This window comes from Quercus lobata, chromosome 2, assembly GCF_001633185.2.
Source record: "Quercus lobata isolate SW786 chromosome 2, ValleyOak3.0 Primary Assembly, whole genome shotgun sequence".
NCBI lineage: Eukaryota > Viridiplantae > Streptophyta > Magnoliopsida > Fagales > Fagaceae > Quercus > Quercus lobata.
The window spans coordinates 856,340-884,047 of NC_044905.1; the positions used below are offsets into that span (position 1 = coordinate 856,340).

At 39.5% G+C, this 27,708-nt stretch overlaps 1 pseudogene; it reads left to right on the plus strand.

Moving 5' to 3' along the window:
* Window positions 1-3,899: 3,899 nt before the first annotated feature.
* Window positions 3,900-27,384, plus strand: LOC115969762 (annotated as a pseudogene).
* Window positions 27,385-27,708: the final 324 nt, after the last annotated feature.

Genomic DNA, 27,708 nt, shown 5'->3' on the forward strand with positions numbered 1-27,708 from the left:
TAGTGGAACATAAAGTGTATCACAAAATGTGATACAGAAGATTCGTATTCCAATAATAGACACTATAAGAAAAGTGTGCCAATTGATTTCTAGTTCTTAACAACTTGGATTCCTCGTTAGAAGTTGCAGAAAAAACCTTATAGCAGAGCTCTTATTTGGACAAATATCCCTATCGAGAATCGACATGCACCGGCCGCTATTGACTTACATGCCTATGTTCATTGACAAAACCTTCCTCAACGTTTACCCATGGGCTAATAATTTCAAGCCAAGTGTATAGCAGAGTTGGTATGGGTCGACATGGGGATGTGGTGACTTGAGTGGAACCTATCCAATATGTGAGGTCATACACCAATCCCTCTTATACATAAAATATTCTCATGCAAACATTGTATAAATTCATGCCATGTACAAAAAAAACTGATAAAAATGAGATCTTAAAAGATTTTGTGATAATTTTTCAATTAAATTTGTCCACTTTATTCTAATAATATTTTTTTTTAAACAATCTTATTTTTAAGTAGCCAAAAAATAAATTAAACCAAAAAGACACATAGTTTGATTAAATTTTCACCAAACTTGATGAGTCTAAAATTCACATACCATGAGATAGAGTTTGTAGAAAGAAAAAAAGAAGAAGAGCAAAGTGAGTTTTAGAGTGGTGTGTCATACATATACTGATAAGGATATTTTTGTCTAGTAAGGATTTTCGTTGCTTATCCGTCCTTTAGCCTCCATTAGGCACAAGGTTTCCTTTCTTCGTTTGACTAAACACTCATAATGACAGACGGTCCCCATACCGACAAACGAGTCACGAGACCGATCAACCGATCATGAGCCCATCATGATAGAAGCCTCGGGTTTGTCGTGATAAAAGCCCCATTAGACCTCTTAAAGTTCAAACAGATGGATATGCTACCCTCAAGGAAACTAGTCAGGCAACTTTAGCTTATGCTTGATGAACGATCCACACCTCACCACTTGCATACAGACGGATAGGCATGATGGTCCCACAATCCTCTACGTGATCTCCACACATATATCCCTACATGGAAATAACTTGTACACCACGTCCAAAGACCCTAATACACGTCAATATCTCCCATATATGGAAAGAAAACCCTAAAATCTTGGAGCCTTAATACCAAATCTCCTCTACAAGGAAAGACTCCTACATTCAAGGGATCTTGGTTCGCTCTTTACCACTATATAAGTATCAAACCTCCTTTTCTCTAAGTTACGCAGAAAATCCCTAGCTCTCTCACTATAGAGTTCTTGGAGATCTTTAATTCACTGACTTGACCTTCGGAGGGTCTTTGGCCAGCACCTCATCGGTGCTCTTCTATTGGTTCTTGGTTTCTTGTTCTTCAGGTACCCATTGGAGTGTTCGAGTACACTCGTTAACAATTTTTGTACAGCATCAATTGGCGCCGTTTGTGGGAAATGAGTGATTACCTATATCACCACTTCTAAGATAAAGAGTTGCATAGTCCAGACGCGATCGATGACTACCATCAAACCAAGAGATAGGGAACCCCCCAATGCCTTGGATAGACAAGTGCAAACCTTGGCCGTGGTGGTTAAATGGCTTACGCAGCACAACTAGGAGTTGGAGCAATAGCTAAACCAGAGGAACAAACGACTTCCCAAAGATTAGCACGACAAACGAGACAATGAAGAATAGAATGGTAGTCACCTCTCAACAGGAGACCGGCAGGAAAAGGAAGATTAGGAAGAAAGCAATATCCCCAATAGGCGGGACAGGCAGGAAGATACCGACCGACCATTGAAACTAGAAAGCAACGCGATACGCATGGCTTAAAACATGCAGATGATAAAGGAAAAGATGAACATGATGATAAGCACCATGAGGGGACAAATATCCACTAACCTAGACGAGCTAGTTTAGCAGACTTCCTCAGCCTTCATAGCATAGGTGAGTTCCTTCTCCCTTCCAACCAAATCCGAAAGCCACAGGTGGAAGTGTACGATGGATCATGGGACCTACTTGATCATCTAGAATCATTCAAAACCCTTATGCACTTGTAAGGGGTCCTAAATGAGATCATGTGTCGAGCGTTCCCCACCATGCTCAAGAGGCCGGCTAAAGTATGGTTCAGTAAGTTGGCCCCCAACTCCGTCTTTACCTTCAAGGAGTTAAGCGGGCACTTCGTCACACTTCGCCGGAGGCTAGAGGTACAAGAGATCTTTGGCAAGCTTGCTCAACATCAAGCAATGGGAAAATGAAAGCCTGAGATCATACATGACTTAATTCAATAAGGAAGCCCTTTTGATTAACGAGGCCAACGACAAAGTCTTGGTCACTGCATTCACCAACGAACTCCAGTCAGGAAAATTCTTCTTTTCCATCTACAAGAATGACCCAAAGACAATGGCTGACATGTTATACAAGGTCCCTAAGTACATGAACGCTGAGGACGCCATAATGGCTTGAGGGGGCAAACCAAAGAAAAAGGAAAGACATGACGATCCCAGTCACGACAGAGGAAGAAAGTCTACTCGAACGAATGACTAAAGGGACGATAGGAGACAGAGACCACTTAGGAGGACTATCAACTTCACCCCGATAAACACTCCGCTGGACTGAGTCCTCATGCAAATAAGGGACGATGCAACACTAACCTGGCAAGATAAGCTAAAGGGTGATCCAAACAAAAGGCCTAGAAACAAGTATTGTCGTTTTCACCAAGATCACGGGCACGATACTTCTAAATGTTATGACCTGAAGCAATAGATAGAAGCCTTAATCAAGCAACGGAAACTAAAAGCCTTAAAAAATAAACAAATAAATGAAAAAGTTTGGGAGAAGTAATGTGTTTAAATAATAGAGAAAGCAATGCCGAATATGTATGATCATTTGCCAGGATGAACAGTTTTGCTTGTAGTTTGGAACCTTGTTATGATTGTAATGATTTTTGTGTCTGATTTTGGAGCTATAAATTATATGGGTATCATTTGGAATTTGGTTTATTTAAGGAAATAATAATAAAAAACAGTAGGACCATGGATGATGTACAATCATGAAAGGCCAGAAGGTTAACTAACAGGGTAGCTTTAAAAACGTAGTTAAGGAAGTCGCCAAGTGGATTGAGATTTTTGCCTACCTGTAATGGCAATGAATGACAGAATTAGGTAAGAAGAGATAAGGTAATTTGATTTAGTTTAAAGATGTGAGAAGGACGGAAGGTACGATAGAAAGTTTGTTGATTTTGCGATACAACAGGCCATCATAGCATAAGCTCACAATAGGCTTAAATCTAAATGTAGGATGGCAAAAACCATATGTATAGTTGTCCCCAAGTATTGGGAAGGCTTTGTTTGGCTCGAAAGGGAAAGCAACTAATAGGTGAGTTATTTTATCATATTTGGAGTAATTTGATTAAGGACTATTTGTACTCAGAGAAGTTGTGCTATTAATGGGAGTTTGGCTCCTCATGACGAGGTTAGTCTCCCTTCCTATAAAATGCATTTGCTTCACTTGACGGTTCTTTCTCTACTTATCTCAATCTTTTAGATTTTTTACATAGTAAGCAGTCAATGTCCCTTTCAGTATTTTCTTTCTGTACACGTCTGCAGGCGTTTTTCAACGCAGTGTCTAATAAGGAGGATTGATTAGGAGTTGCAGTTTGATTTGTAGTTTGAGTATGATTAGAATTTTGTTAAAAGTGATCATAAAGTGATTTTTTTTTACACGCTATGATTAATTTTAGTATGTTATAATAAGTATTAAAGCTTGTTTTGAAGCTTGAAGCCTGCATTTATCATTAAAAACAAAAATATGGTGCTTTATACTTCCTTTTCTTTTTTAAAAAATTCATAATTTTTTTCCAGAATTTCTTAACTGTCTTTTTCTGTGTGGGGATATTTACAGACCAGAACAGAGGGGTTCCACTCTCTTGGGGTGTTTCAATCTTTGAAGAAGTTACTGAAGCATGAAGGTTTTCAAGGATTCTATAAGTAAGTTCACACTCATTAAATTCAATCATTTATTATATCTATCCCACAATAACGTATTCTACCTTATACTTGTATGTATTTTAGAGGAAATGGAGCAAGCGACATTCGAATCATTCCTAATGCTGTTATGCAGCCTTGCGTTTCATGACTTATGAACAGTATCGGTGTTGGATCCTGAACAACTATTCTGCCTTAGGAACAGGGCCCCTTATTGATCTTCTTGCTGGTTCAGCGGTTGGAGGAACTGCAGTTCTATGCACATATCCTTTAGATCTGGCTCGTACTAAACTTGCTTATCAGGTATATATCTTGCATAATAATGATGAAACATATGGTTTTATCTGAATGAGGTGGAGTATCTATGGCACAGTGTGAATTTGTAGTTATTAAATGTAAATTAACTGATGTTTCTTGTTTACTTAACAAAAAACTGATACGTTTTTTGTTTAGGATTGTAGTTAATGCTATTAAAGATTTTTCTTTGTTAGTTGTTATATAATTTCTTATGCTTTCCTCCCCATTAGTTTAAAATATGAGTATTAAATATTCATCTAATTTGTTTTTATATGTGCCAATATATGGAATTTACCTCCAAATTAGTTTGATGGAAAATTCCTCCAATACACTACATGGCAATTGAAACGACTATCTGCATGTAGTTTTAGTCATATGACCTATTTAATAAGCCACGTGATTTAATACACGTGGATGGTTTTAAGAATCACCATGTAATAAATTAGAGGAGATTTCTCCAAACTGGTGACTATGTCCTAAGAAAAAAATGTTGTAATGTTTTTGAAAGTTTATTTTAAATATCTTGCACAATAATTTTCTTTTGCTATATTTTGTCTGCCTTCTATATTTTTCAAACATGGTTTGTGAAGGATTTGATTCATAGGTTTTTTTTTAATAAGTAATAATATTTATTCAAAAAAAAAAAAAAAAACAACAAATACATAGATTTTTTTGGTTTAGGGAAGTGACAAACTATGTGGGGCTCCATATCAAGATGTTTCTCATAACTTATTCATGATCTGCTTGTCTTACCTTTGATGGTGTGCTCACAGATAATTTGGGTTAGTGCAAATGCACAGTAGTTCAGTGTTTAGATGACTATATAACTATGTTAAGCTGTTAGGGAATTTTATGTGAGTTTTCTGGTGCTTTTTCATCTTCTGGTTGATTGTTCCATAGTTAAAATTGTCATTATTTGTTGCCTTTTTATTTTTTGTATTTAATTCTTTATGATTTTGTAGGTTACTGACACTAGAGGAAGTTTTAATTATGGTGTGAAAAGCAATCGTGCTCAACCTGCATATAATGGCATAAAAGATGTACTTAGAGGCGTTTACAAGGAGGTGTGCGTGGACTTTATCGCGGTGTAGGTAGTATGTGCTACATTGTTGTGTCCATTACCTTTCAGTGTGGTGAGCCATTACACGGCATTTATGAGTACTGAAAGGGGTTTTTGTTTTTTTTTGTTTTTGTTTTTGGTTTGAGGGTGGGGGCAATTGCCTTTTTTTTCCCCCCATTTTATAGCTGAGCTCCATAATTATCCTTGTCAAAGTTGTTTGTCATTTTTTTCCCCTTTCCCAATGTGATATAAAATATTGGGTGGTTAATATTCCTTAAAAACTTCCTTTTTTTGAGTAGGCCCAACGCTCACTGGAATCCTTCCTTATGCTGGTTTAAAGTTCTACATATATGAGGAACTCAAAAGGCATGTTCCTGAAGAGCATCAAACGTCCATTATGATGCGTCTCTCCTGTGGAGCCCTTGCTGGGTTATTTGGGCAGACCTTCACGTACCCATTAGATGTTGTCAGGAGGCAGATGCAGGTATTGCCTATTACAATCCTTTTACACTGTTGGTAGCAAGGGAGCTGCTTTTTATATGTAAAAATTTGTCCTTTTTAGAGGGCGTTTGGATTCAGATGAATCCTGCGTCCACGTTTCCAGAGTTGCGTTTTGCTTTTTTTTTTTTTGGCCTGTATTTGTTGACTTTGGAGGGACAAATTTTACTGTTATGAACAGTAAATATACTGTTCACTCACTGTGCTGACACTGTTCACGCATTAAAAAATATTAAAAATGGATCCCACGGTACTATTTACACATTTAAAAATTATTTTGCTACAGTGTTTTCAGTTTTCAGTTTCAGCAACAATAAGCTCAATCCAAACAGACCCTTAAAGTTGTTTGATCATATGGCAGGAAAAAGTTATTTGATTTTTTCCCAATTGTTATTGAATTAATGTTGTTTGGTTTAAAGGTTGTGCTTTGTATCCGAGAATAAAGCCCTTTTGAATATACGCCACTATTAGTTTTTTTAAGACCTTCTCCTTTCTCTTCATATGTGTGTTAAAATACTTAGTATTCTAAAAAAAAAAAAATGTTGTTTTGTAGGAACCTTATTTTTGGTAAGTAATTTTTTGGGTTAAAACCATTGCTACAAGATGAGTATAGAGAGAATTCAAAATCATATACTACTAATAGGATATACAAACTTTGATATTTATAATTGATATGATGAATTGGGAAACTGTGAAACAACTTGGGATTGATTGTGAGTAGCTCAAAGGCAGCCTGTTATATTTGGGACACTAGCAATTTTGAAGATTTGCCGTCTCATAATTTGCTATTTGGATAGTTTCAATTATCACATTTTGCTCTTAGATACATAGATGCTTTTTGGTTTGGTTTGTGACACTTCAGTGTTTAGTTCCCTTTAGCTACATTAGTTAGTTTGGTAAACTTTAATTAAATTTGATGATGTGATCAGAGGATATATATATATATATATATATATTCTATGACTCATATATTCTCAAAATTGATACATTTAACCCATCGTATCACAGATTGATTCTCAAATTTAACGACAAGACATTTTTCCTTTGCACCACAAGATAATACACTTGCGAGAAACTCAACACATAAACATTGGTTTAGTGGCTTAAAATATATACTTGTGCATGGTTATCCTTTTACTAAGCTTAAGAATGTTATCTATGATTGGACAATTGGATAGACTCTAAGGAGGTATGAGTCGTGAAGTAGAAATATTTTATTTTCTTAAAATCTGTATTAGAAGGTGATGCATTTGTGTTATTTAAAAGTGGCAACATAAGAAGTTAATGGTGTCTAAAATCTATATTAATATCTATATCTATATCTATATAATATCTATAAGCCGAGGCATAATATTTATTGCTGCTATACTCCTATTAAGCCACATCAACATAACATTTCGATCCATTCAGTATAGTTCGGTCCCATTCGGTCCACTTTAGTTCATTTGGTCCATTTCAATCCAATTCTATTCATTCTGTCCACTTCAGTACAATTTAGTCCATTTTGGTCCTATTCGGTGCACTTGAACCTCATTCTGTCCACTTCAGTAGATTTCGGTCCACTTCAGTCCCATTCAGTCCAATTGCGTCCCATTTCTTCCACTTCAGTACAATTCGGTTCAATTAAGTCCACTTTGGTACAATTCGGTCCTAATCGGTCCACTTCAGCCCAATTTGGTCCACTTTGATCCATTTGGACTAATTGAACCTTAAATTAATCCATTTAAATCTTTTTATTAAATTATATTAAATTATATATATATATATATATATTTATATATGTATTGTTGTTGAATGCAAATGTGTTCCATTATATAAAACTTATAAAAATAGAAAATATTTTTAAAAATACAGCACTATTTAACTTACAAATATCATGTGGGTTTACGACTAATCTTTGGATAAAGGTTTGTTACACTTTTTACATTTAAATAGAAAATGAAGTAATAATTTTATGCTAGTGAAATCACATGTCTTAGTACTATCATAGCACAGAAAGTGGTTGACTATTGACACCCTAGCTTATGGGTCTCAACTCTCATATCATATATATATTTTGATTTATGGTCTATTTGGATACCATTTATTACTGAAAACTGAAAACTGAAAACATTATAATAAAATAATTTTTAAATGTGTGAATAGTTCCGTAGGACTCAGTTTTAAAGTTGGTTTTGCCAAATTCCATACTTGCAGGTCTCATAAACAGTACACAGAACCTACTATTTTAAACACAAACACAGACACAAACCCAAATTCAGCAGTATCCAAACTCTCACTTAACATATTTTCACCATCAATAACAAGGCTACAGTCGTTCAGAGTACAAGCCTACAGCCACCATCATTTTACCATTATTTGCTCACATGTCATTCACGTGATGCAATTAGTGTTGTAATTAGTTTTGTACGCGTGTCATAATTTAATTAGTTGTAACTAGAATTAGTTAGTTAGATTTCATTCTGTTAGGCTTGTTAGTTTGTTGATAGGCTCCGTATCTGTGTTTATAAACAGAGCAGCACATGTAATTATTTAGATCTTTTTTCTAATTTTTCATTCAAGATTGTGAATTTCACTCTCAAAATTCTTTTTCATCTTCCTAATTTTCCTTTGAATTCCTCTTCAAGAATATTTTTCATTGAATCCATAGGAATAAGCTTTCCTTCATTTCCATGGCTGAAGCTTCAGCAACTTCTGATTCTATTACCGCTCCTACAACTACAAACAGTTCTTGTTAGCCAATTACTCATTGTCAAAAACTATCAAACCTGGTCTCGCTCAATGATCATGGCTCCCATAGCCAAGACTAAAATTGGTTTTGTCAATGGCACAATATACCAATGAATACCGTCCAATTTTCAGTCGTTGGATAAGATGCAACACAATGGTGCTCTCCTGGATTCTCAATTCTATTTCTACTGATAACTATATAAAAAGAGGCAATGCCTCTTTCTACAGTAAACTTGGTTTAGTCCATTGGTAAGCAAAACTCACCGTTTTGTCTTTTTTTTTAGTCACGCCATTTCGGTTTGCTTTTTTTAAATATTTATATGAGTTGCCACGTATATTATCATATTGCACAACAAATTTCACAATATTTTCATAATTATTTAGGTGTCAATTTCTTATAACCTAAAATAAAATAATAAAATATGAGAATGTGACTAACCACAACTAAAAATAAATGTTTTTATGAAAATTTTGTAACACTTGTTGTTATCACAATATTATTACAATTGTTGAGGTCTCAGTTTCTTATAGATCCAATAAAAATAATAAAATAAGAGTCTGAGAATTACTATAATCTAAAACTCAAAATACATGAAGAAAATTTTGGGGATGTTAAAATTTAATGGGAGTATTTTAGACATTACACAATAAATATTTTAAGAATCATAAGGCTTTATTAAGGTTTAGCTGAGAGAATAACAATATGACATATTTGCTATTTTCCAAAATATTGAGGGAAAAATTGCATGATTTTAAAATTTAAGGAGTAATGCTATGTTTACAACATTTTTACAATAATTTCACAACAAATTTTATGTGGCAATGTATCTTTGATGGATAAAAAAGTGATATTAGTAGTAGGTTTAGTTTAAAACCAATAACAATTTGTTATTTAGAATTTATTCTAAAAAAAATTATGGATGTAGTATTTCTCTCAAATAAAAAGATATATATCTATTCGGATCCTAAAAATGAAGGTATTGTGAAAATGTTGTAATATTTTGTTGTATTCTTAGACTTCTTTTTTAATATAGTCAAATTGGGTGAGCCAAAATTCACGGTTTCACACACAATTTTCTTGTGTTGTCTTTTTGTTTGTTTGTTTTTAATGCATAATTTTAAAACCAGTAATAATTTTTCACATAAAATTTGTTGTGAAAATGCTGTGGACGTAAAAAATAAAATAATAATATAAAATTGAGACCTACCACAGCTGGGAATGAAAAAAATTGCGAAAATGTTGTGACATTTTGTTGTGTTTCTAGGATTCTTTTTTGTATGACATTTTGTTATCTTCCTAGACTTCTTTTTTTGTTTAATCAAATTTGGTAAGCCAAAATTCATTGTTTTAGGCACATTTTTCTTCAATTGGCTTTTTATTTGATTTTTTTTTTTTAATGCACGGTCAAAAGTGGTTAGCCTAATTTAAAACTAGTAACAATTTACCACCTAGGATTTATTATAAAAATGTTGTGGATGTAACATTTCTGTAAAATAAAATAATAAAATATCAGACCAAAACCCACCATAGCTAGAAACAAAGGTATTGTAAAAATATCGTGACATTTTGTTGTGTTCTTAAACTTCGTTTTTGGTTTAGTCAATTTGTTGAACCAAAATTCATTGTTTTATGCATAATTTTTTTAGGTTGAGTTTTTTAACACATTGTTTCAAGTTATTAAAAATAAAAAACACACACACACACACACATTGTTTTACACACGCAAATTGACGAAGTAACACTTTTCTCCTTTATGTTTGGGGTAGTTTCATTCCCCCCTAAATTAAAGTTGAATAATTTCCTCCTTTATATTTTGTAAATGAGCATATACTCCTACTGTTACTCTCTTAATCAAACCCTAACGAAATCTTATAATTCCTAAAATTTCCATAATGCAATGTCCAAAATACTCCTACTAAATTTTAATGTCCCAAAAAATTTCTTCTTGTGTTTTGAATATTATGTAGTAGACTAGTAGTCATGCTTGGAAAGTTAGAATGATGATATATGGTGTTCTATTTGTTACCTAGAAAACACTAATTTATTTGTTTTAAATCTTCTAGACTTATAATTTTATTTAATAGAAACTTTGATGACAGATGTCTTTTGTTGTAGTTGCACGATTTTCCTGGCCCAAATTCTATTGATCAGGCCTTGGCCCAAGGCGCAACCCACAATAAATATTTGTAGAGGATGGGTCAAAGAACTTAGTCTCAGTGAGCCTCTTCGGTCTGATACATGGACAGTATTGTTGCAGAAAATAAAAACACAAGAAGGAATCTCTCACGTATGATTCTATTTCTTCAGTTCCGGATACAGTTTTTCCGTCCCCCTTCTTTGAGGGACTCCACTACATTATATAGCTCTCCTCTTCTCATCTTAACCTTACACTTGTTGATCATCTAAGCATCTACTTGAGCACCTGTCCCATCAGACGCCCTTATCACTCCCTTTGTGAGTTGCAGAGGCCAAGGTAGTACTGTTCAGGGGTCTTTTCCTCATTAATGCTGCCAAGAGAGTGGTTGGGGCGCAATTAATGTGGTGGTGGCAGCTTTCCATGAGATATTTTGGATTTTATTCATTTTATATGTTGGGAGGATGAACTGAAATGGTTGGGGAGAGTTCCTCGTTTGGGCTTCGTAGCGTCCGAGGAGGAGTTACTCCTCGGACAGGTTTCCTTGGCGCTATGGGGACTAATGCTTTATCTGTGATTTCTCTTCGGACAGGATGCTCCTCGGAAGGGCCTGAATTTGGACTAGCCCATCATTTTTGGGCCGGGCCCCACAATAGCCCCTCAAAACTCCGGTTTTTATCTCCTTCCGAGGAGAAAAGCGGGGTTTTGATGTTAGTGAGAGGATGGAAATAAGGAGAGCTTGGGGCGCGCTTGCGGACCGTTACTTTTGACGCACTACAATTTACGAGGCGCGGCCATTAACTTCTGGAGGCGTTATGTCTCCCTCATCCAACGGTGTGGCGTGGATCGAACGGCCATCGTTTCTTTCTCGTACTTTTAGGCAGGAGTGATCTTTTCTCTTTCCTCCCGGCTATATAAGACGTCAGAGGGGTTCAGTTCCTTCTTTTTATCTGCATTTCATAATCCTCAAAGGACTCCAGAGAACTCCATCGAATCCCAGAGATATACGAACACTTGCGACCGTTACGCCACTGTAGCCATTTTTCGTGAAGCGTTTCCTCCAAGAGAGATTTCCAGGCGTCCCGTTGAACGTTTTGTGAAGGTACCAGTAATTTTCGTTCATTTCGCCGTTTCAATTCCCTCCTCGGACTCTATTTTTCTTCTCGGTCTTTACCCTCATTCCTCCAGTCCGGCTCAGATGGGTAGATTCGAAAAATTAGTGAAAACTCTGGCCGCTATGGAGGCTTTTAGGGCAAAATACCACATTCCCCCGGGGGTGGGGCTGCAGTACTGTCCTCTTGAAGGAGTATTGACAGATAGAGGCGAGGGAGAAGTTGTTATCCCCATGATTGCTTTCATAGAGGGAGGGATGACACTTCCCATGCGTAGGATTACAAGGGAATACCTGTTCAACCATAGGTTGACGCCGTATCAGTGTGCCCCGAATATGTTCAAGATACTAGGCTGTGTAGATGTTTTAGATGAGCGGATGAATCTAGGCCTCACTTGGCACGATGTGGCTTATTTGTACGAGTGTCACCGCCTCGGGGATGAAGGGTATTATCTCAAATCCCGATCCGAGGTCGTTAGATTGATCTCTTGCCTCCCAATATCCAATAAGACCGTGAAGAACGACTTCCTTATTGCTTCAGGGGAGTGGTTCGATGGTGTTCATTGTCCAACTCGGGCAGGAAACCCAGGTGCGACGTCTCTAGGGCCAATCCTTTTTGGGAAAGGATTTAGTGTTGGAGGGTTATTTTTCTCACTTCCTTTGTAATTGGAAAATTTCATGAACTAACCCCACTTTTCTTGGCTGTTTGCAGATAAAGTTCACGTCGCTCCTCGGATAAACTTCGTGAACGTGCCGGCGTTGAACTACCTTCTTAGGTCGGAGATTTACGTTACCGAGGACGGACAGTTGCGTGCGGCTCTGGGCTATCAACCTCTGAGCAGCTCTTTCCAGGCTATCGGTCACGCTATAAGGGCTGGCAGTCCGAGGCTGGCTAGGATTGACGTGTCCAAGGACGGGTTCTTAGCTCAACACGATCTGCCACCAGTTGTGTTGCCCGGTGTTAGAAATCCCTACTTAGCAGAGCAGCTACCTCCGCCAAACGAGCCTGGTGTTGCTGTTCCGGTTGAAGAGGAAGCTGAATCATCTCGTCTTTCCCTTGAGGAAGAGATAGACGAGTTTTATTTTGAGGAGGAAGTTCAGCAAATCCCCTTGGTGGAGCTTTCCGATCCTGAAGGAGAGCGGGACCGACATTCCGCAGTTGGCGTTCCCTCAATCGTCATCTGCTCGGACGATACTTCGGACGAAGAAACAGAGCCCATGGCAGGAAAGGGAAAGACTCTAAAGGAGTTGATGGCCTCCCGAGGGAAAGGGCAGTCATCGAAAGGTCAGTCATCAAAGGGACCAACTCCGTCACAGGTCAAGACCCTCCCTCCTGTGGCCCCTCAGGACTCCTCGGACCTTGGCCTTAAGGTTAATCCGAATTTAAAGAAGAAAAGGCCGGCTGACACTCCTGAGGAGGGCGAGGTGGTTGCCCAGCCGACCAAGCAGCAAAAAACCACTCGCGCGCCAAGGAGCAGAAGGGGCAACTCCTCGGAGAGCCGGGATGAGGAGAACCTTGCGGAGGTACGCGCTACCCCGCGTGTATGGAGCCCCAAGTTGGAGCTGGATGGGGTTGCCATCCCCTACAATGCTTCAGTCCGAGAATACAACCGAGGCCGGGCAGGGTACGTGGCCGAGGCCTTAGAGCAACCCTTACTCCTTCCTCGGGACATGGAGGCTTATAGGCGGTTCTCTCAACCTGAGATCTTCCTATCCCTTAAAAGGGATCTTGCGATGGTAAGTAATCCTTCTATTGTTTCATTAATTTATTTGACCTTGTTAGATTTTTTAAAGTAATCTTGTTTCGTTCGTAGATTACTCTGCAGGTATTTGTGGCTGAGGAATTTTGCCGCGGTAATCGTAATCGGGCTGAGGCGGAGACCCAGGCTCGGACGGAGATGGAGAAAACCTTGGGGTCCCTCAAGCACGATCACCTTGAACTCACGGACAAGTTCAAGGAGTCGGAGAACCGGCGCAAATTTGCAGAGGCTGGTTTGAAGAGTGCCGAGACCCAGGTGGAGGACCAGCGCAAAGAGCTGTACTCGACCCAGATTAACCTCGCCACCGAGAAGTAGGCAGTGCAGAATCTCAAGACTGCTTTGCAAAAAGTCGAGGATGAGCTGCGGCGGGTCAAAGAGGAGGCCCAGCTGATCCGAGAGGCTACAGAGGCTGAGAAGAATGCCGCTCGCCAGCTCGGGGCCGAAGAGACGGAGGCCAGGCTATCCGAGGAGATCCCCGAGGTATGCCGGGACTACTGCAGCATCTCATGGGCCCGTGCCCTTGATGCTGCAGGAGTTCCTGCCGATTCAGCGCTGAGACTGCCCGAGAGCATTTTCTATCCTGAGGAGATCTGAGAGAATCCTGACGGCGTCCAAGTGGCCTCCGAGCAGGATCTGGTGGTGCCTGATGCCGTCCCTGTTCCTGATATGGCGAAGGATCCTGCCACGGACTCTACCACTGAGGTTCCTCCTCCTCAGCCCGAGCGAAAAGAAGATCCTCCTGTTAAGGCTTAGCTTTTAGGTTTACAATTTTTGTACTTTACTTTTTTTTGAATGAGAGTAGTCCTGTTTTTGCACTCTTTGTAAGGACCTCTCCTTGTGTTTTTCTCGGAATATTAATATAGAATGTTTGCTTTGCTTTCTATGGATGTGTGCTAGTACCGTTTCCCTTTTTTTTTATAAACGTTTGCAACGATATGGATGAGTGTAAACGCCCAAGATAAAAAGGGTTGTTGGGCAGCGAATTTGAATGAGGGTTGCACTAGTGCTAGACCGTGCGCACGCCTTAGAACGATTTCCCTTAAGTAACAATCTCCTGATCTGTCATAAGTAATAATTTCCCCTAAGTCTGTGGTCCGAGGAGCCATGCAGGACTTAGGTTATGTTTAAAACTATGAATAGTTGCCTTAAGTAATAATTTCCCCTAAGTCTGTGGTCCGAGGAGCCATGCAGGACTTAGGTTCTGTTTAAAACTTGTATAAATTGTCATGAGTATTAATTTCCCCCAAGCCTGTGGTCCGAGGAGCCATGCAGGACTTAGGTTCTGTTTAAAACTATGAATAGTTGCCTTAAGTAATAATTTCCCCTAAGTCTGTGGTCCGAGGAGCCATGCAGGACTTAGGTTCTGTTTAAAACTTGTATAAATTGTCATGAGTATTAATTTCCCCCAAGCCTGTGGTCCGAGGAGTCATGCAGGACTTAGGTTCTGTTTAAAACTATGAATAGCTGCCTTAAGTAATAATTTCCCCTAAGTCTGTGGTCCGAGGAGCCATGCAGGACTTAGGTTCTGTTTAAAACTTGTATAAATTGTCATGAGTATTAATTTCCCCCAAGCCTGTGGTCCGAGGAGCTATGCAGGACTTAGGTTCTGTTTAAAACTATGAATAGTTGCCTTAAGTAATAATTTCCCCTAAGTCTGTGGTCCGAGGAGCCATGCAGGACTTAGGTTCTGTTTAAAACTTGTATAAATAGCCATGTAGACCAGCAAGCAGTGGATAGTCATGAAACAAAATGTGGGCTAAGCCATTTTCATTAATAACAATATCTTCTGAGGTTATTTACATTCCATGGTCGAGGTACATTTTTTTCATCCAAATCTTCTAGGTAGTAGGCGCCTATTCCGGCCACGAATGTGACACAGTATGGTCCCTCCCAATTGGGCCCCAACTTGCCCCAAGAGGGGTTTTTTGCGCTGCCAAGAATCTTCCTCATCACGAGATCACCTGGACCAAGAGGCCGCAGTTTGACGTTAGCATCATACCCTTGTCTCAGCTTCTGGTGATAATAGGCCATATGAATCATCGCTTTTTCCCTTCTCTCTTCGGCTAGGTTCTGACTTCTTTCCAATAACTCGTCGTTATCGTTTGGGGTAAACGATCTAGACCTTAGTGTGGGAAAGTTGTTCTCGATTGGGAGCACGGCCTCAGCCCCATAAGTCATCGAGAAGGGGGTCTCACCGGTCGATCGTCGCGGCGTCGTCCGATAGGTCCACAAGACGTAGGGGAGTTCCTCTACCCATCTCCCCTTTGCCTCGTCCAGTCTTTTCTTCAGCCCGTTCACTATGACCTTGTTCACGGCTTCAACCTGCCCATTTCCTTGAGGGTAGGCGGGGGTGGAGTATCGGTTAATGATTCCAAACTCGCGGCAATACTCCCTAAAGTTCTTACTGTCGAACTGCAGACCATTGTCGGAAATGAGTGTACGCGGAGTCCCGAAGTGGGTGATGATGTTCTTCCAGATGAATTTTTGGGCGTCCACGTCCCTAATGTTGGCCAAAGGTTCAACTTCCACCCATTTAGTGAAGTAATCAGTTCCGACTATTATGTATCGCTTGTTCCCCGCAGCTTTGGGGAAGGGTCCTACTATATCAAGGCCCCATTGTGCGAACAGCCATGGGCTAGAGAGGGGGTTGAGAACCCCTCCGGGTTGGTGGATATTCAAGGCGAATCATTGGCACTGGTCGCACTTCTTAGCGTATTCTTGGGCCTCTCTTTGCATGTTCGGCCACCAATACCCTTGGGTAAGTGCCCTGTGCGCCAGCGACCTTCCTCCGGTATGACTTCCACAAATCCCCTCGTGTAACTCCTCAAGTAGAGATTCGGATTCTTCTGGATGTACGCAGAGTAGGTACGGTCTAGAGTAAGAGCGCCGATACAGTTTGTGGTCCTCTGATAGCCAGAACCGAGGAGCATTCCTACGTATCTTCTCGGCTTCCAATCTTTCCTCCGGCAAGACGTCGTTTTGGAGGAAGTTTTTTATGGGGTCCATCCAGCTGTGACTCTTTCTGATCTGATGGACTCTGGCCGGGCTTCTGCTGATGGGACTTGCCTGGGCCAGATCTTCAACTAGGATCATTCGCGGCAGATTATGTGCCGAGGATGTGGCGAGAGTGGCCAACGAGTCTGCATAGGTGTTTGCACTCCTGGAAATGTGCGTCAGATTGAAAGATTCAAAATTCGTCTGCAACCGCTTGACTTGTCCCAGATACTCTTGCATCCTAGTATCTCGAGCTTCCAGCTCACCCATCACTTGTCCGACCACCAGTCTGGAGTCCGAGAATGCTTCTATTATTCTTCCGCCCAATCTTTGAACCATCGTCATACCTTGAAGTAAGGCTTCGTATTCGGCTTCATTATTTGTAGCCGAGAATCCGAGCCTCAATGATTTTTCAATAGCAGCACCGTCCGGGGATATTAAAACTATCTCAACTCCTGACCCTCTCTGGTTAGCTGCGCCATCCACATAGACCTTCCAATGCATGGTCCTCCCTGTTGAAATCGCACCAACCGATTTTCCATCCATGTCTTTCTCCTCGGTTATTGTTTCTATAGAGGGCTCAGCAAACTCCGCCACCAAGTCTGCGAGGACCTGTCCTTTGATGGAGGATCTGGGCATATATTTAATATCAAAAGCCCCCAAAAGCGCACTCCACATGGCGATCCTTCCGGTGTAGTCAGCGCTTCGAAGCACTGCTCGAAGGGGAAGCTGAGTTAGAATGATGACCGTATGCACCTGAAAGTAATGAGGAAGCTTCCGGGTTGCATGCACTATCGCCAGAATTGCCTTTTCTAAAGGTAGGTATCGCACCTCGGCCTCATGTAATGATTTTCTCACATAGTAAACCGGTCGCTGCACCCCATTATCATCCCGTATCAGTACCAAGCTTACAGCATGGGGAGCTACAGCGACATATGCAAACAGCACCTCATCTGCCTCAGGGCTGGACATGATGGGTGGTCGGGACAGGTAGTCCTTAAGCTGCTGGAAAGCCTGAGCGCAATCCTCCGACCATTCGAACCCTTTCCATTTGTTTATCAGGAGGTAAAAAGGCCGACATCGATCCCCCGATCGCGATATGAATCGGTTTAATGCCGCAATCATGCCAGTGAGCTTCTGCACTTCCTTCGGATTCCGAGGAACCTGTAGGCTGTTAATGGCTTTGATTTGGTCGAGACTTACTTCTATTCCCCTGTGAGTGACCATGTACCCTAGGAATTTCCCAGACCCGACCCCGAATGAACATTTGGAAGCGTTCAGCCGCAACCGGTGCTCCCTTAAGATAGCGAAGATTATTCCGAGGTCTTTCACGTGCTCGGACACCCTTTTACTCTTCACAACCATATCGTCTATATAAACCTCAATGATCTTGCCCAGTTGTGGCTCGAACATCCGAGTCATCATCCTTTGGTAGGTTGAGCCTGCGTTCTTCAGCCCAAACGGCATCACCTTATAATGATAGTTTCCGATGGGCGTCATGAAAGCCGTTTTCTCTTGGTCATCTAGTGCAAGGGGTATCTGATGATAGCCCTAGAAGGCGTCCAGGAAGCTCATTCGAGGGTGTCCCACGGTTGCGTCCACCAATCGGTCGATTCGGGGTAGGGGGAATGGGTCCTTCGGGCACGCCTTGTTCAGGTCCGTGAAGTCCACGCAGACCCTCCACTTCCCTGTCTTCTTTCTTACCACCACCGTGTTCGCCAACCATTCGGGATAAAAGACCTCTTTAATAGCCCCTGCCCTTTTTAATTTCGCCACTTCGTCTCTTACGGCACTAGCATGTTCCTTCGAAGGGCGTCGGGGTGGCTGTTTCTTCGGAGCGGAAGAGGGGTTGACGTTCAAGTGGTGACAAATAAGGCTAGGATCAACTCCTGGGGCGACGTAGGCGTCCCATGCGAACACGTCGACATTTTCTCTGAGAAATCTGACCAGCTCCTCCTTTTCCTGAGAAGGTAATTCAGAGCCGACCTGAAAGAACTTCTCCTGGTCGTCGTTGACAGCGATCTTATCTAAACTTTCACACCCTATCTCCTCGGCCAGCCCATCGCCTTGCTTTGCCGAGGGGGTTGGTTGCTATAAGTTCTCTGGGGCCGAGGACTCGATTGGGGGCCGATGTAAAATGGCGGCCACCATACACTTCCTGGCCACGGCCTGATCTCCTCGGATCTCTTCTACTTGTCCTCTGGATGGGTATTTCACTTTTTGATGAAGTGTGGAGGTTACGGCTTCCAGGGCGTGGATCCATGGCCTGGCGACTATCGCGGTGTAGGGTGAGTAAGCGTCGACGACGATAAAATTCACCTCCACCACCTCCGACCCCGCCTGTATGGGTAGTCGGATCTACCCTTTTGGCGTAACAATTTTTCCTTCGAAGCTGAGAAGGGGGGAGTCATAAGCTGCCAAATCTTCTGGCTTCAAGTTCAGCCCCTTGTATAGATCAGGGTACATTATCTCTACTGCACTTCCCGAGTCCACCAACACCCTTTTCACGTCGAAGCCCCCAATCTTCAATGTGACCACCAAGGCATCATCGTGAGGTTGAATAGTTCCTCTCTTATCCTCATCCGAGAATCCCAGTATCAAAGAGCTTCCCTTTTTTGACCTTTTGGGTTCCCTTTGCCTGCCCTCGGAAGGGAGCCGATCAACAGCTAATACCCTGGGGATGGGTGGCCCAGTTCTTCCTGGTACAGCGAGGATGACATGTATCGTCCCGGTGGGGGGTCTTAAAGATACGTCCTTTCGAGGCTCTTGTGTTGCTTGGCCGAGATGGCCGCTCGATGGGTGCAGCAGGTGACGTAACTTTCCTTCTCGGACCAACTGATCTAGGTGATTCCATAGATTCCTGCAGTCCTCAGTAGTGTGTCCATGGTCCTGATGATAGTGGCAGTACAGGTTCTGGTTACGTTTGGAAGGGTCTCCAGCCATCTTTCCCGGCCACCTGAAATAGGGCTCATCCCTTACTTTCTCCAGTACCTGTTGTACTGGCTCTCTGAATACGGCGTTCACTGTTTGCGGGTTGCTCTGCCCAGCCTGTCGCGGAAAATCTCTCCTCGGCTGACCAGGGTTGTGCCGTTCCGACCTGAAATCATTTGCTTTGGGGGGGATAACCTTCTCCTTTCCCCTCCCTTGCAGCTGATCTTCCTCTACTCTCTTGTACTTGTCGATCCTATCCATCAGCTGATGGACGTCAGCAACTGGTTTTCCGGTGAGGGATTTCCTTAAGCCATGCTCAGTGGGGAGACCGCTTTTGAACGTGCTGATAGCAACATTATCATGGTTGTCATCTAAATCGTTATACACCTCCTAATACCTATCTGAGTACGCTTTCAGGGTTTCTCCTTTGTGCATGGATAAGGATAGTAGCGAACTGAGAGGTCGAGGGACTCTGGTGTTTGTAATAAAACAGGAGCGAAAAGCTTGAGTGAGCTGTTTGTAGGAGCCTACGGAGTTTGTCTTCAGGCTGTTGAACCACCTCATTGCCATCGATCCCAAGCTGGATGGGAAGATTTTGCACATTAGGGCTTCATTTTGCGAGTAAATCGCCATTTTTTGGTTAAACTGACTCACGTGCTCTACCGGGTCTGCTCTGCCGTTATAGATGGCGAACACCGGTTGGTTGAAGCATCTAGGCAGCTTAGCCCCTTCGATTCTATTCGTGAAGGGTGACCTTGAGACCTGATCCAGCGCTTTCTTCATGGCGTCGTTCCCCGAACCTTTGCTGGATGGGCTCTCATACTTCCGTACAGGGCGTGGTTCCCTTTCATAAGAAAAGGTTTCACTTGGGGGGGTCCTTGACCTCTATCTGTAACTCGCATCCTCCGCATTAGAAGACTCGCCTGAGTCAGAAGGAGATTGTCTTCGCTGCGCACGTCGTAACTTCCTTTTTAGGTCATCTATCTCTCGCTGCATGGCCTGGTGACTATTTCGCCTCTGAGACACGTGACTTCCTATCTGAGTGTGACTCTGGCTCGTCCGGATAGTATGCACACTTCCCTCACGGTTCCCCCTGCCGCTTGGGTTGGTTAGGTTATTTTGCCTCTGGGACTCGGCGGGTTATGTCCGTTGGGAGTTAGCTTGGTGAGGATCCTCTTGGAGCGGACCTAGTTCTGCCATGCTCGACCGTTGCACTAGCTGATGCCTTAGTTCTTCCCACAGACGGCGCCAATTGTAGTTGCACGATTTTCCTGGCCCAAATTCTATTGATCAGGCCTTGGCCCAAGGCGCAACCCACAATAAATATTTGTAGAGGATGGGTCAAAGAACTTAGCCTCAGTGAGCCTCTTCGGTCTGATACATGGCCAGTATTGTTGCAGAAAATAAAAACACAAGAAGGAATCTCTCACGTATGATTCTATTTCTTCAGTTCCGGATACAGTTTTTCCGTCCCCCTTCTTTGAGGGACTCCACTACATTATATAGCTCTCCTCTTCTCATCTTAACCTTACACTTGTTGATCATCTAAGCATCTACTTGAGCACCTGTCCCATCAGACGCCCTTATCACTCCCTTTGTGAGTTGCAGAGGCCAAGGTAGTACTGTTCAGAGGTCTTTTCCTCATTAATGCGGCCAAGAGGGTGGTTGGGGCGCAATTAATGTGGTGGTGGCAGCTTTCCATGAGATATTTTGGATTTTATTCATTTTATATGTTAGGAGGATGAACTGAAATGGTTGGGGAGAGTTCCTCATTTGGGCTTCGTAGCGTCCGAGGAGGAGTTACTCCTCGGACAGGTTTCCTTGGCGCTATGGGGACTAATGCTTTATCTGTGATTTCTCTTCGGACAGGATGCTCCTCGGAAGGGCCTGAATTTGGACTAGCCCATCATTTTTGGGTCGGGCCCCACATTTGTTATTTTGTTCTTTTTTTAATTTCTTTTCCTACTTAAAAGGGTGTTCATTAAAAATAAGTAAGCTAAACATCGTAGTTTGACTCATAAAATAAGATGATAAAGAATGAAGTATGAATAAAAAAAATCTTCATTGTAGATGGTTGCAAGTATTTAATTTGGTGAAGATCTTCAAAAAAATTGTAGCATATATCATCATTCATTGTGAAAATTTAAATATTGTGGAAAGATGATGACATTCATTATCATTTTTTGTAGCATTTTTTGGTAAGTATATATTACATTTAGTAAATAGATTCTAAGAAATTGTCATAGTAAATATTAAATAGATATTCAAATAGCTATTTTAAATTTAAGTACATGATTTTATACTTCTTCAACCAAAAAAAAAAAAAAAATCTATATCAATTTTCTCACTAAAGGGGCAACACGTGCCTTGCATGTGCAACCCACACTAGTCTAAATTAAAGATGTTGTTTCCAGTGTGATTATTTACATGTAGACAGCTTGAGATGTTCGACTGGATCTTCAAGAGAGGTTTGCACAAAGGAATGCACCTAGAATCTTTCATATTTACAAGGCAATCTCATTTCTTGCTCAAGATTGGTCCATTTTGAGTGCTTATTTTACTAGGCTTAAAAAACTTTGGGATGAGTTATCTAATTACAGGTTCTGGTTTGATTATCGTATTCAAGAATACATTATGCATTTCTCAGTATTGTTTTCAAAGCAATTTGGACCACTTTTTAGTTGGAATTACTTCCAAACTATCAAGATACCTTCAATTAACCTTTGTTGATATATTAAGATCATTATTGTAGTCGAGAACTAAAGATTATTAACTAGTACAAAATGAAGTGTTTATAGATAATTCTTTTTACTAAACCTACATTCTCAGATTCAATATTAAGTGTTCCATTTTCAAACAACTACATCTCATTCATTTCAAATCCAAATTAGGTCAAATCTATGTCCATTTTAAAATTTTGGATGTCTACTTACCAATGAAACAATTTTCACATAGAAATTCATTATAGTAGGAAAGATAAGGAAAAAGATCATCAAATTCTCATATTTAAGCATAAAGTTAGTTGTCTCTAAGCAACTTTTGGCCCAAACTCAAACCTATATAGTATTGTAGAAGCCATTATAAACCTTTAAAGTTCAAATAAGACTGATGTCACATACATGGAGAATACAAGTGTGTATAATTTACAAACTGTATAGATGCAAAATATTAATCATAAGATATGTTATACAATGCAATTGATATGATGCTTGACTATCGAGCCTCTAACACGGTAATAGTAATTTCATTGACTGAGGATGACTGGTTCTTCCTTGACGAAGGTGATTTTTTTCCTACAAAGAAACCTATCTCTTTGGGTTTAGGTAATGAACCCTCACTGTGCAACAGCATAACCACAGATGACATATTTGGCCGATCGTCATGATGTTGTTGCAAACATAAGAAACTAATATGGAAGCAACGTATAATCTTCGATAGGATGCCAGAGTCCTCTAAGCAAGTATCAATCAATTCTAAAGGCCTACCTCCTTTCCATAATTTCCATGCCTAAAATATTTAAAAATTCTCTATCATTATTTGTATCATTATATGTAAGATAGGGGATGAAAGTTGTTGAAAAGTCACATGTTCAACAAGGTTTAGACTATGGTCTTCATGGAACCAGCCTCGATTTCTCTTTCCACTTATTATCTCCAACAACAATATTCCAAAACTAAAAACATCAGATTTTACTAAAAATATACCATCAATTGCGTATTCAGGTGCCATATAACCACTGTAAAAACATAATTAAGCATTAAAATATTTGATTAAAAAAATGTCAACAATAAAACATGTTGAGAATACGTACTAACTCGTTTTGTGTTTCCTTCGATCTGATCCCCACTAACAATTCTAGCCATACCGAAGTCAAAAATTTTTGGAATCGTCTTACTATCAAGTAAACCATTGCTTGCTTTGAGGTCTCTATGTATAATCCTCCATCTAGAATCTTCATGAAGATAGAGAAGCCCTCGTGCAATCCCACAGATAATGTTAAAACGCATAGACCAACCCAAAGCTTTAGCTCTTGTTTGATCTGAAAAGTTTCTCATTTATGTTAATACTAAGTTCAACATGAATAATGAAACAAGAAATTGGTATTTCTTCAAATAACAATGAAAACTTTCATTGAGTTTGGTAAAAATTATTTGTTTTAGAGAAGTTCAAACCAAAAATGAAGGAATCCAAGCTTCCATTGTGCATATATTCATAAATTAGGATTTTCTCATCTCCTTCAATGCAATAGCCCAAAAGCCTAACAAGATTTCGATGCTGCAATTTGGCAATTAGTATAACTTCATTTTTAAACTCATTCAATTTGTCCAGAATTCCATGAAAGCCTTTTCATAGCAATTTCTTTTCCATCGAGTAGTGTACCCTGAAATTTCAAATATGCAAGTAGTTTTTTTTTTTTTTTAATTGAAGTTGAGTATGGTAAGAATTGCTTTTTTGTGATCTTTATAAAAGCATGTTGCAGAGTTACCTTATATACAAGTCCAAAGCCACCTTCACCAAGCTTGTTATTACTTGAAAATTTGTCAGTGGCAGTGGCTATGGTAGCTAAGGTGAAGAATGTGACCTCCATGTCTTCACTTTGGCTTTCAATGTTCTGGTCTATCATCACATTATTCTCCAATTTCTCTGCTAAGATCATGATGGGCTTCACATTATACATAGGAAATAAGAATAGGGCAATTGTTAAATTCGGTTTAGACCCACTAGTTAATTACACAACAGAATTATTATTTGATTTCAAATCAACTAAATTAGGCAATCCAAAATATCAATATCAATAATCAAAATATAATAAGTGACCAAGTCATAAAGAAAAATAAAATAAAATAAAACTATAAACGCATAAGACACGTAGGTTGTGTTTAACATTGGCTTAAAAAGTCTTTTTTTTTTTTTTTAAAACTATTTGGCTTATTTTTGTTTCTATTTAGCTTATTTTTGATACTATTCATAGGTCTCATTGTACTATTTCAATTACTTTTTAACTTTATCTACAATACTTTCATCAAAAAAAATTTAATCTCAATTAAATAAGTTATTCCCAAACAAACTTGTAATATGATTATGAAGTGAAAAACCTATGGAGAACTCTCTAAAGGAAAAAAGGACTATATGTGTAAACTACTCCCACTAAGGCAATCAACTAGAAAAGGATGTGTTTTACAGTCTTGAAAAAAAAAAATTGTACCTGGCTTTAATTTCCCAATAGATAACTTCTGCGACTCACAATAGCTTTAAAACTTTGAGCTTCTTCCTATATGGATTCCTTTGATTCCTTCATGAATGGCAGGTCTGTGTAAATTAACTAGAACCTTTGGTGCACTCCAATTAAGGTACCTCCTTGAATATTTGATCTACAGTCAACTCACTAGAAGAAATGCTATGTGGTTTTGAGCTTTGGATCACAAGATTTTATAAAACTACCAGGATTCTCTCAAGAAAGCTCATGGACGAAAGGCATGATTTTTTCACTAAAAGTGTTGTTCTAGTTTCTGCCTTTCCAACTTTACTGGAAATCTTGCATAAGATAGTATAAATTGGTGTTTGCATATACGGTTAGAATCCTAATCAAAACAAAGATTTAGAATTTTTTTTTTTTTTTTTTTTTTTTTTTTTTTTTTTTGTGATTCTCGTTCAATGGGCCATTTCAGCCCATCTTTTTTTTTTTTTTTTTTTGAGCAAATTTCAGCCCATCTATATTTACTAGCTTGAGTCAACCTCTTGGTCCCCCCGCTTTAGGCCACAATATATTTTAGCCTTACCAATATTTTGCAAATTTTATTCCTTACCATTATTTTTCTTAAGATCAAATGGCTAAAACTTCACGGCTTTTCTTGTTCAACATCTTATTAGCTGCTTTGTACGTTTTTAGAATTTCAATTTAGGGTCTGCTTTGTGCGTCTACTTTCCTTTTCAGTGCAATCCATGCGTGCACTAAACAATCTTGAAATATCTTTTCCAAATGGGTCAGAGAAAGAAATATTACCTCTGAAGAAAAGCAAAAATATTTTAGTAATGCAATAAAATAGATGGAAACAACAAAGATTATAGCTTCAATGGCATGTAAAAATATAAATTAATTAAAGAGCAATAAAGACCGTAGGCCTATTACCTTGCTCTGAAGCAGGTATTGTCTATTACATTCCTTTTACACTGTTGGTAGCAAGGGAGCTGTTTTTTCTTTAACTGACTAAACGCCAGAAGTTTTTTCTGGGCAAGCAAAAGTTGATGCAAGAGGAAGCCATGAGGGTAATATAGCTATTAATGTCTCTATGAACCATGTTCTGAGCTCAAGGTAGCTAAATGCCGGTGAAAATTTTGAGGGTTTCTGTCCGAAGACGTTTTTTTTTTTTACAGCAAGCCACATGGTGAACTGGTCAGGGTTGCTGTTTGATTAATAATTGTATACGTATACTATCTCCCTCGGTTTGGTTTTATACTCATTGACATTAGCTATATATAAATTTGATTGTAAGCAACATATCAAAGCTGGGGTAGACGCCTAGATTTGATCCATTAATTGAATGTTTTGACTCATGCTGTATCCAGATTTTCTTAGTTTAGAATGACCAGCAAGGGTGGTTTGCTAATCTCTTAGGAATTGCATGATGGTGAAATAGTAAACTAATCAGTTTGGTACAGGTTTTACAAATCATTTTACGGGTGGTGAACCAATGATAGAGATTTACTGAAAATTCCAGAGGTCAACTACATGCAATAGCTATCAAAATTATGAAATTATTCCTGATACATGAAGAAATTGGACCGCCAGATTTGAACTTTTTTAAAATTGTAAGGATTAAAACTAATTACTGAACAAGATACAATGTAGTTGCTATATTGACCTCAGGCTGTAGATGGGGATATTTAAAATTAATAATGCATCTCAAGTTTACTTACCAAAGGTTGGCTTGAGCTCAAACGCAACAAGCAAAGAAATAACTTGCACAAAGCTTTTGCAATCCATTGGCTTGACATTCTTGAAACATTGATGCCATTGTAATTGCCAAATCAAGTTGATACTTTAACATGAATTACATGGATCTGATGTTTTACATTACTTGTGGGGTGCAATTGCAGGTTGAAAATTTGCAACCTTCATTCCAAGGAAGTGCCAGATATAGAAACACATGGGAAGGTCTTACTACTATTGTTCATAATCAAGGATGGAGACAGTTGTTTGCAGGTCTAAGCATTAACTATATAAAGGTAATTGTTGATAGTTACTTTATACATGCTCTGTCTGGATTTCAGATTGATGCTTTTCAAGATATTGTCTTCTAGTTAAATTCTTCTGTAATTGCTGCACTTTTCTGTGGTTAGCTTTCTAGGATTTCATGTTGGCCAGAATGTGCATTAGCATATATTAATTGATGTTCTTGAATCACTGCAACAATGTGGTGTTATGCTCTCACTAAATATATTTCTTACCAAAAAACATGCATGTGCAGAGAGTAGTTCTTTTTCTTATAGTTCAATGAAGTAGGTTTGTCTGTCTATGATGTATCTATCATTGATGCTTCAAAGAAGAATTTTAGACACTGATTGCTTAGACCAATCTTTTTAAGGTGTGAAGTAAAAGTACATGGACCACTTAAGCTGTTAAGAAGAGAATACAAAGTTATTAAGGGTGACCTTGTTTGTGTGATTAGTCTCTTGAAGCACAAGTGTCTTGCTAACAATGATTATACTATGTCCTTAGATTGTTCCTTCTGTGGCCATTGGTTTCACTGCGTACGACATGATGAAGTTTTGGCTCCGCGTCCCACCTCGACAGAAGACTCAATCAATATATGCTGCCTAATTCCTTTGGAATAAGACCATAAATGCAACTTGGTTACATTGGCTGTGCAATGCAGAATGATGCACGATCTATAGATGCAAGTAATCAACAAAGGTGTCCTCAAAATAATACTCTATGATTGTCTTAGTTAATGATTAGTAAGATATGGTGAACTAAAGTGGGTCCAAGTTGTAAACTTGGTCTTAAGTCTGTTGAGATTCTATTTATATTCAAGACAGTGTGCTTGTTTTATTGGGGAGAAAAATAATTTTATATGTAAAAATTTGTCCTATTTAAAGTCGTTTAATCATATGGCAGGAAAAAGTGATTTGATTTTTTCCCAATTGTTATTGAATTAATGTTGTTTGGTTTAAACCTTATTTTTTGTAAGTAATTTTTTGGGTTAAAACCATTGC